General features: G+C 38.4%; 1 long non-coding RNA gene across 1 annotated transcript in view; it reads left to right on the top strand.

The window, feature by feature from the left end:
* Window positions 1-10,589, top strand: part of LOC146321647 (uncharacterized) — a 196,453-nt gene that overhangs the window by 1,496 nt on the left and 184,368 nt on the right. The window contains exon 2 of the long non-coding RNA XR_014771407.1: window positions 615-755. This is a non-coding gene — a long non-coding RNA (uncharacterized LOC146321647). The remainder of the gene's footprint in view (window positions 1-614; window positions 756-10,589) is intronic.

The raw sequence follows: 10,589 nt of genomic DNA, 5'->3' as shown, positions 1-10,589 counted from the left end.
TTTATCTCCATATTACTTAAAAAGGTCAATTTTAGGGAGTATTAATTTGCTATAATGAATCAGGATTGCAACTATCTTCCCCCGAGACTGGGATCATTACACCACACCCTGTAAGTTACTCATTGTGTGCAGCGGGCAAAAGACGGTTTGAAAGCTTTCATTTAATGAGAATGCCCTTTCTGTCTATTCTAGTTCTTTGTGCTTATCCATACTGTGGTGGGAACTGATCAGTGGCATTGATTCAGCTTTATCAGTCCTTACTGTCTATAAGGTTGTCTTTTAGAGTAATGAGCCTGTCTGCAGTTGTTGGGATAAGAGACCTTGAGGAGGGATCAATAGGAAACTTATCGCTAATTGTTTTAACTCTTAAACTCTTTGCTGAACTACATTTCCCTATGTCTTCTCCAAACCATTAAAATATATTAAGCTCAATCTCAAGATGTCCTTTGATTGTCATCTTGCTTTTTATGTCTTTTGTTTGTGGTGACTGTGAAATGGTTGAAAGCCGCTCTGTTGTTTGATTACGAAGGACAAAATCAGCATAGTTCCTCCAGATTCAGAGTTTCGACATTTGGCTGGCGTCTTTTCTAACAACTTGTAATAATCTTCCTCAGGGAGGCTTAGCAGCATGATTCAATTGAAGAGACGCCTCAGCCATGACGATACAACAATTTCCAGTCCACCTCCTTTTCCATCTGCCTGCTCTGTGAACCAGTAGAGGGAGTCCAAGACTTGAATCCTGTTCCTACCTTTTGGTGAGTCATGCCATTGTGTTGTTTCTTATTTAGAAGGTCCCAGGTGAAAAACCTCAGGTCAAACACCATGGTGATAAGTCAAAACATTAATTCTTACTAGAAAATGCATTTTCAATGTATTTTAGAGAAAATGCATTAATAAATAAGTAAGTCTTAATAATATAACTTTCATGTTTTGATGAGCAGTTAAGATGGTTCTGCTGATCACTGGCAAATTCACCAAGTTAGGAATTTGAAACTAAGTTCTTTTTCCCATAGCGTACTGTAGACTCTGTTGCGTGCCAGTCTGCGAATGCTCCACAGATCAAGTTATTTTTGATAACAGCTAGCCATTTAAAATTTAGAGAATAAGAGGTTTTACCCATGCATTATTCATGCTTTCTGTAGGGCCTCAAAAAACTGAAGCTTTCTCCAAGCTCTCTGTCTGAGCTGAGAGAGGCAGGTAGGAGCACGACAAATTCCTCTTTTCATATGTCTCTCTGTCTCTGTCTTTCTTCCTGTCTCCTGTCCCTATGGAAACATGACCTTTAATTTACCTTTTCCCTATTCAATATCTCTCTTTATTACGGCATTTATCTGTCTGTCTATATATACTATATGGCCAAAAGAATATGGTCGCCTTAACATCACACTTGTGACATTCTGAATATATTATTCCCAAAACTATTAGTATTAGTATTAATATGCGGCTACAATTGCCTCCAGCTTTTTAAGGTACTATGGCAGGGCTCTTTGCAGACCAATCAAGTTTTTCTTTATGGACCTCACCTTGTGCACAGAGGCACTATCGTGATGAAACAGGGAAGGGCATTTCCCAAAAGTGAAAGTTGGAAGCAGACTATGGTCCCAAATATCATTGTACATTGTTCCAATAAGATTTCCCTTAATTGGAACAAAGCCAGCTATGTCTGAGCATAATCACGCCCAATTCAAACTTAATATCAGGAAAGTCTACAAACACTTAAATGGCAATATTTCAATTTGGATCAAAACTTATTCCTAATACTTTTTAGATGCTTACTATAATGTTCATAAGGTCCAGGGCAGGGATTTCAGTGTGGCCATGACGCTCATGGCTGTGTGGGAATACAGACAGAAATATCAATGTGATGAAGTCTAATGTTACTCTAAAGCTTTGATTTACACTACAGACTGGAGTCTCTGTTAACAGTGACAAAGCTTGATCTACATTATATATGCTTGTCTCCTCTGTGCAAGCTCTGTATTTTCATTGTGCTGCTGTCCATGTGCTGTCCCTCCTTATGGAAGCCCATTTCCACCAATGTGCAAGTCATTATAATGAGAAACTTTATCAAAATAATAATTGATAATCTCAATATAATGACTTAGTATCTCAAATTAATAACTGAAATAATAGGCCATTATTTTGAGACCTAAAATAGTATATGGAAATTAAATCATCCTTAACCCTTAAGTTGAATTCATTTTTTCTGTGGACTTTTTTTGATGGTCCTGCTGTCCTGCCATTTGGACTTTGTACCCACAGAAATGTACAACACCAAAGGCCAAACGGCCTTGCCCCTAAAATGAAGAAAATCCGGTTCTGATAAGACCCTAAATTACACAGTTAGGAGGCTATTTGTGGATTTCCAGTGGCTTTAAAAAAATGCTCTAAAGATACAGTATCAGGAATAGCCTGTCCACATATTTTTGTCCACGTATCTACCTACTCTGTTGCACTCCCATTGTTGCATCTGTCAGTGGGTTAAAATGTTTAAATCAAGCTGCTTAACCATGCTGGCACTCACTCAAGGCTAGGTGGGAGAGGAAGAGAGAAAGCCCGTGTGATTGAAAACATAGATGTATGGCAATAGATATAGAGACAGAAGATAAATATAGAGACGAGGGAATGAGAGAGAAAGATCAAGATGGGGGGTTAAAATAGAAAAGGAGAGGGATGGAGGGAGATCTCACTTTCTATCCACTGTATATCTCCATCTCTCTCTCCCTCCATCTGGAGAGGCAGAGGGAGCGAGAGATAGTGTTTGCCCTTGCAGGTTGTAATGAAGCTGTGGAAGGATAGATGACTCACTTTAACACAGGCAGAAGAGAAATACACACTCCAACATCACTCAGCTGACCTGAGTGTGTTTGCGTGTGTGGGTGCATCTGTGTGTGTGATGGTGATGGTAGGAGTGTGGTCTGAGTGTGTGCCTGTGTCTGTGTGTGTGACAATAGAGACTGATGCTGATTATATAGGAGACTGGATGGAGTGATAAAGATGCCAGTAGATAGGCAGACAGTGATAGAGAGGTTTGTGTTCTGCTGTTAACACGTGCACCCATGTGTGTTTGTGCATACGCCAGTCCTTGTTTGTGTGCATTTGCATGTATGAGCTCATAAATCTGTGTGCGGATATAATGCATGCGAGTGTGCACTTTTCGGTGTATATGTTCAGCCTCACATTAGCGAGTGAGCGTGCCTATTTTTTTTTTTTTAGCAAGTAGCTATCTCCGCATGCACCTGTGAGTGTGTATATGGGTGTGAGAGGGAGAGAGTGCATCATGGAGAGACAGATAGAGGCGTCATTACACTGTTAGAGGGCTTGGCGCCACGTCAGCACTTCTACAGTTCAGCCAAGGACTCCAGCACACACTGTCCATCCATCTCCACGAGTCTGGGGGAGGGAAAGGGTGAGAGGAAGAGGGAAAGAGATGGACTTCCGGCTAGATGATTGGAATATGGAAGAGAGTGGGAAAATGGTGCAGGGTGGAATAAATGATACCAAACTTCCTTGTGTCAAGGACCGTGGAATGGATCTGCTTCATGTAGCTGCTCGTATCAAAATGAAAACTCAACCAAGCTGCTAGCAGTACTACAGTATACCCTCATACGTCCAAATGAAGCATGTTGGATTATAAAACTCTTAGCTCATCCTTCCCTGTGGGAAAATTAACCCAACTCATCCAGAGGGCCTTAACTTCTCTTTGTTTTCTAACAGTGAAATAACCTTCCAAGGAAAGTCAGCACTGTAGAGTATACTGATTTCTGATATATCTGAAAGCTTATTCTTTAAAGTGCCCTGCTGGTTCACTTTGCTGAATCACAGTACACTGGAAATCTTTCCACTGTCTAAAAAAATGACCTTTTCTCCTTATCTTATGTTTCTGTTTGTGTGTCTATTTCTTTTGTTTGTTTAGTGTATATTATTGTAGGAACATGAGAATCTGTGACTGGTGGGTAATTTTTTAACAGGGGACGTCATGACAAATTAATCATGCTGCAGTGGACCTGACACAAATGTGATAAAGTCCTTATAATGGCCAAATAATGGAATAGTTTGAAGTTTTATATGGAGCACATTGGTGTGTTGACACCTATGAGCTAATGGCTGGCTAACAGTAATGCAGTGACTGTTGGTAACCCTTTATAAACTGCAATATGATGGTACTGTTGGCTAATTATTCCAGTGAAAGTCCAAAAGTGAAATTTTACAGTATGCCATGCAAACCAGACATAAGTTAAAACAATAGTCGTAGCAACAGTAGAAGAAGGACACTGTAAACAATGGATGTGCAGCATTGAGTGAACAAATTTCCAGTTTCAAAGATAAAAGATACAGTTCATTATCATTACCAATGAACACAGCACTGACCCCTTTCAAAAACAGTCAATGTCATATATCTTACAGGTAATTGCAATAATTCCAAGTGCTCATGATGGTAAATGCAGGCTACATGGAACCTTTCAGTGGACTGGACCTGTTCCTCGGGCCATATGTTGCCCAGCGTTGTAGCTCCAACTCTGAAGACTTTAGTTGAAGTATTTGTAATTGGCTGGATCCGAGTCTTGATTAATAGTATTGTGTGTAATTGCTCCTTGTTCCATAGATCTTATGAAATGTTTTTGATGTTGAAAATTAGATATTAAGGAATTACATTATAATCACATAATTGCTTTTTACTAGTTAGTAAATGATTTAAAATACTGTATGCCTAGTTCTGAGAGGTGTGATATTAGAAATAAGATTATTTGTGCCTGAGGACTGCATTTGTGCATTATCCAAACAGATTATTCAGTGCATCTCCCTTATTTGCATCAGACCCTCACAGCCAGTCAATAGACTTTCTGCTTTCTAGCCAGCTTCAGCAGTTTTGGTATATATTGAATTTGGACAAACGCATTGCAAAAATACCTTTAACAGCACTTTGGGGAAAAAACAGCTCTTTGACAAATATAATGTTTGCCTGTCACAGCCATCACAATTTGTCTTGATGAAATATATTTTTAAAAACCTCTATATTATATGTTAAACACCACCTGGCTGCCAATATTATTTGACTTCCTCTAAGCAAGGTCTTAGATATAGCAGTGGTTCCTCAGTTGTGGCAAACAAACATAAGGCCTTGTGTGTAGAAGTAGCCCTTTTATCAAGTCGTAGTAGTATTGCCCCCACATAGCGCAAGAACCAAACATAAGACCAACAGGGATGGTTGTTCAACAAATGCTAAAATTTACCCCCTGCTACCACTGCTACAACACAGTTACAGAAGACACACTGTGCCACTACTGTCAGAATTTTAGAAAAAGGTCAACGAGATCTCTGAAAAAGCATTTTAACTCAGAGCTCTCACTGTCATTCGTGGTTCCCTGTGATGCTGATACTTGTGTCTCGTTGGCTGTGAACACATACTTCATATTGACAAAGTTGTCAGTTTGAGTATGACTCACAGCCTGTCAGATGTCAAACCCCTCACCCGCTACCCTCTGTCATTCAGTGTTGTATTTTATAGAAGAAAAGATGTAAATATTAAACATAAACTCAAAGATAATCATATCATATAGAAGGTTACAATCAGAGCAGTTTACCACTGTTGTGATATGCACTGGACACATGCATGCAGCAGGCAGAGTTTAATGCCACCTAAAATAATTTGACTTGTTTCAGAATATTAAAGGGCACAAGTGGGAGTTAGGCAGAGAGAAAGAGCTGAGAGGGACAAGACAGTTGCATGCATTTTTATCTGTGCATGTGTGTGTGCACATGTGAAGCCGACCATGTTTAACAGCTGGCCCGGGGAAATGTCATTCACCACTCGCTATATGAGCGTGATGTAAAATGGAAATGATTTTGTATGGGACAGAATAGAGAAGCATTTTGCCTGTTTCATTTGTAGCCTCAGTGTTTTCCCTACCGTGAAATAGGTGAGTCCGGACTCCCTGGCTAAAAGAATTTCATTAGATCTGGTTTCAACGGAGAGACCCTCAAACCTGCATGCTGCGTGAACCATGCAGAAACAATTGAAGAAGGTTTGGTGAGGATGTTTTTTTTTGGGTATATTTTGATTTGGTCCAGCACAAAGGGAGGGAACGAAGAGGTTTGTGGCTGCTTCATGGGGTTGCTTTTGGCCATGTTGCAGCAAAGCGACTGTGACTGATTGAAATCAACCTTCACAAATACATTCACAGCTTGATATTAGGCAATGTGCACTCTCAATCTTTCACACTATAATACAGACTTTTAAAGGGCTTTATAATGTGTTTAAACTTACATTAACAGAACCACTATGTGCATAGTTATGGCATTGATTTGTTAGTAAACCGTGTCCTATTTACACATCCAACGGAAATGGAGCAACACATTAATATTCATTTGTGTCCACCTGATGAATGAAAGTCTAGAAGCCTGCGTCGAAAATGTCATACAACACACTATTTATTACACTAAAACAATACATGGGATTTTTTATTGTGTCCAAAATGTTAGTATGAAACAGCATGAAAGGTGTGTACTATTTCCAGGGAATCATTACAGAAGCGCTGGACACTACAGTGGCATAAATATCCCACAATGCAATGCAGTAGCAACGACCACAACAACAATATAACAGACATAGACTGACAATGACCAAGGCAGCTCTGTGTAATGTCAATAACGCTTCAGTTTAAATCTAAGTGAGGTTTCACTTTGCTAGGTGTAATATATTTTTTTAAATTAGTTCATTGCTTGGATGGGTTACCGTGGTTATGCACCTCAGTAATGATATCATACACCCTGTGCAGTGCATATGAAAAGAAACATACTGCTGTTTATTTACACAATAGCACGTTGAATGATGTGTGGCTAATGTGTGTCCATCTTCTGTTTGATGCGGGGTAGGAACCATACAGTCGACATCTGAGGTTTCCGCTGAAACCTGCTGCATGCGCTGCAAAACAATGCTGACGAGAGAGTGACCCAAAAAAGTCAAGATGCAGAATGTAAAACCAAGACAATGACCTAAACAGCGCTATAAATAATATAATTATCTGTGGCTTCTCACTACGAGTGGCCATTTTCATATACAAGTTGTCATATTATGCAATGTTAATATACGAATATTAATTAGAGCTGCTTTAAAGCTATTCAGCCACAGTATAAAGGAAAAACTGTAGCCTTATAGAATAATAAATCATCAATATAATTTAATATTAGTTGCTTATACATCTTATGTCCTCAGACAAGATTTATAAGTCTTATTTTTTAATTATTCACTTCAGTATATTTTCAACTGAAATATAGATTTAGTGCTGTGTAGCAACAATTATTTTATAATTCACCATCTTTTGATGTAAGCATTGATGTCATTTGAATTTTATAGAACAAATATAGAGCACAGCTTGGTGCCGTGTGGCAGTATTAGTCATTCTGCTATTGTGAATGAGTGAGTAATATTCCTCTCTTTTGCTCTCTCACATGCACACACACACACACACACACACACACACACACACACACACAAAACCCGAAAATATGGCAGTACGCTGATCTGTTGGAAGTGACACATTTTGCACTCGTTATTTAACAACTTTCAATGGCGTGTCACATTATGATGTCATAATGTCTGCCAACCCAGACATGAAACTCCAAACAAAAAGCTATTTTTTTTATCCTGTTAATTGTGTCACAGGTGTGACACAATTCTATGAAAAATCTCACAAAAAAAAGTATCTTTGAAGAAAAATACAATAAAAATGTACCTAAATATACAGTGAGTAAAATGAATTTGTTTGATTATGGTATCCTGTAAATCTTGCTAGTGTTCTTTAAGAAACAATAATAAGGCTACATTAGTTGCAATTAAATGAACCTTTTCTACTGTAGCTACACAGTTTTGACAAGTGTGTGGTGATAAAAAACAGGTCTTGTTTGTTGAACTTAAGCATAATTATATTTTGTTGAAAATAAATACTGTTAATTTTGAAAGACCAGTGTGAAGGATTTAGTGGCATCTAGCAGGATGGGGTGTAATGATTCGTTGAGTTTGGATTATATCAACTCAATGATCAAAATTGATGATCGATGCAAAGTGAAAATATCCATCTATATCATCATCTTTAAGACAAAAACATGATGGTGTTAAATAGACATATGATATCATCTTATGTCAATTACAGACCCCTGAATGGAAATGAATCAAAATCTTATTGTGACAGACTTTGTGGTATTGGGAAATATTGTACTGAGAATCAATATAATATCAGATTGTCATAAAACCTGTAATCTACACCCTTAGATGGTGGTAAGCTTGCAGACTGCAACACCTTGTCTTACTCTCCCCTTCCAAGCATGTAGGAGAACCCATGGTGAACGTGGTGAAATATGTGCAAAATGCAAAGGTTGTATCTAGCCAGTATTTGGTTTGTTTGTTCTGGGCTTCTGTGGAAACATGGTGGTGCTACAAGGCAGCCTCTGAGAAAGATATAAAGGGTGCATTATAAGGGAATGGATGTTTAATATCGGTTTACCCTTTAAAGTTAATTTATGACTTTGATAGAGTTGATGTGAAGCTCTGGGGTGAATGTTCAAAACTACATGAGGGAACAAGCAACACTCCAATCAACTTGTCAACTCCATATAATTGTCACTGAAAAATCAGCACTCATTAACACTGCAAAGTTCAACACGAGAGGATAATTTGTGAATTTGTGACAGAAGTATTAAAACTCTGAAGCTTGTATTTTCCTGAAATCTTGCTGTTTCATCCTTTTAAAACTCAAATTGTGAGGCTACAATGGTTTCACTTCAACCTTTGTACAAGTACAGATAATGCCTAGCCCTTTATCTACAACGCACCCTGGTCCGGTCTTCTGTGACTTCAAAATAGGATTCGAATACAGCTGTTTTTCTTACCTTTAAAGGGTGCTCAAGGGTAAACTGCTGGAAATGGGAGAGGTGGGGAAAGATGGAGATTTGAAGGGTTATAAGAAGAGAGGCGAGGTGTCCTTTAGTCACGGGGTTATGAACCATTTTATCACAGCTTTTCTCTGACTCTGCAGCTCCTCTGACATTATCAACCTCACACTTTGTGAAAGCAAAACTCTGTGAAAAAACTGCAACACTGCAGTCTTCAAACGAACGCCTCAAACATTTGCTCATTCCAAGCATTTTGTAGCTAAATGTCTGTGTATGCAAATCTGGGATCAATTCTGTTTTTGATGAAAGAAAATGTACAAGTTCAGGCTGGCGGTCTGCTGTTGTTTACATTGTGTTCTAGTTTTTAACAGCTTCATAATCAAAGGCTTTTCTCTCTCTGCACCGTTTTGAACTCTAAGCTGTAATGGAGGAATAAATTGAAGTACTGAGATTTCAGCATACAATTATGTTTTATCTACTGCTCATTATTTCACACACAAACACACACACACACACACACTCTTCTGTGCAGACACAGAGTATGAATTCAGAAGGACATGTAGAGTATTATATGCACTGACACAAATATATGTAGCCAGACACACACAGTTTTTAAAGCATGTCTTGTCCTTAAAGGACTTTTGTCCTTAAAGGCATTTTACTCGAACAATTCTGATCTAATTCAGCTCAATTCAATGATTTCTCCGCTGTCAGCTCTTTTGTAATTACACACTTTCCACTGCAGACTCAAATTAATTAAACTAGCTCTTCAGTTGTTGTCTGCCCTCTTGCTGGCTGCTGATAAATCACATCACCATCCAGTGTTCTCCACTGATGGTGTTCAGGAGGTGGATATATTGTGACTCTTCCATTATCCATACAGTGAGTTAGTGGTCATGAAGATAATAAATGGTTATAGGACAGCTCTATCTTACTTGTGCTGAAAGTGCTTATACATTACAACTGTGGACATGTTGGGGGCTGAGGGTGTTACTGTGGATTTGTCTCCATTTGTTCATCCATTTGTCATTGTAGTAGCATGCCATACCGCTCTTTTTTTTTAACTAACAACCTTTAACCCAAAGATAATTAATTTTCAATACTATAAAATGGAGAAAAGCAATAAATCTGTAAACTGGAGAAAGTGGAGATTGTGAGAATGTGGTATTTTAGCCATGCTAGGAGGTTAGGGATGTTTACTGTATGTTGGTCACTCTGTCCACCACTCTGATACAAACTAAAATATCTCAGTTGCCATTGGATGGACCAATGACTGTCACAAGATTTTGGCCAAACATTCATGGTTCCCAGAGAATGAATCCTATTGAAATTTTCCTGTACATGGTTTTGAAGATGTTTTCATATCTATTGGAGGGATTACTATGAAATTTCACTCAGGCATTGGTGTCCTCCTATGAACTATAATAACTTTGGTAACCCCCTAACTTTTCACCTAGAGAAATTCCATGTCAGAATTTACATTTGTCCTGTACTTTGGTTTATGACCAAACCTGCAAAACTTAAAGTTGCAGTGTGTAAGATTTACAGGGCTCTATTGACAGAATATGGCAGAGATGAAATATAATGTTCATACATATGTTTTCTGTATAATCACCTGAAAATAGGAATCATTGTGTTTTCTTTACTTTAGCAAGTTTCACAGCCACTGTAGAGAAAGGGAGAGTGAGGCAGGGTGT

Source organism: Lutjanus erythropterus, chromosome 9, assembly GCF_056507025.1.
Source record: "Lutjanus erythropterus isolate fLutEry1 chromosome 9, fLutEry1.hap2, whole genome shotgun sequence".
Lineage (NCBI taxonomy): Eukaryota > Metazoa > Chordata > Actinopteri > Lutjaniformes > Lutjanidae > Lutjanus > Lutjanus erythropterus.
Note: the sequence above shows the minus strand (reverse complement) of the source record. Positions and strands in the feature narration are given on the sequence as shown.